Source organism: Nanorana parkeri, unplaced genomic scaffold, assembly GCF_000935625.1.
Source record: "Nanorana parkeri isolate BGI_ZX_2015 unplaced genomic scaffold, ASM93562v1 scaffold903, whole genome shotgun sequence".
Taxonomy (NCBI): domain Eukaryota; kingdom Metazoa; phylum Chordata; class Amphibia; order Anura; family Dicroglossidae; genus Nanorana; species Nanorana parkeri.
The window spans coordinates 580,797-581,109 of NW_017307171.1; positions in this window are offsets into that span (position 1 = coordinate 580,797).

Sequence of the window (313 nt, forward strand, 5' to 3'; positions counted from 1 at the left end):
TCCCAGAGGTGTCTGCTGAAGAAAAAAATAAATTGACAGATGCCCCCTACTCATGTCCAGTTACTGTTCTGTCCAGTAGAGGTATTTACCCCATCCGCTTTTTATAGCCCAGTTAGCCATATATATTTTTTGGTACACAGTGGGGTGGGAGGATGTGAGAATATATGTCCGGGTTTTAATTATTATCAACAAATCTGCAAACCTCTTTTTGCAATGTACAGTGTAGTTTGATGGTATACCTGGTTAAAGAATAGTTTATTTACACAGTTTATACATTTTAGCTAAACTATCAGATCACAATGTTATTGTATGG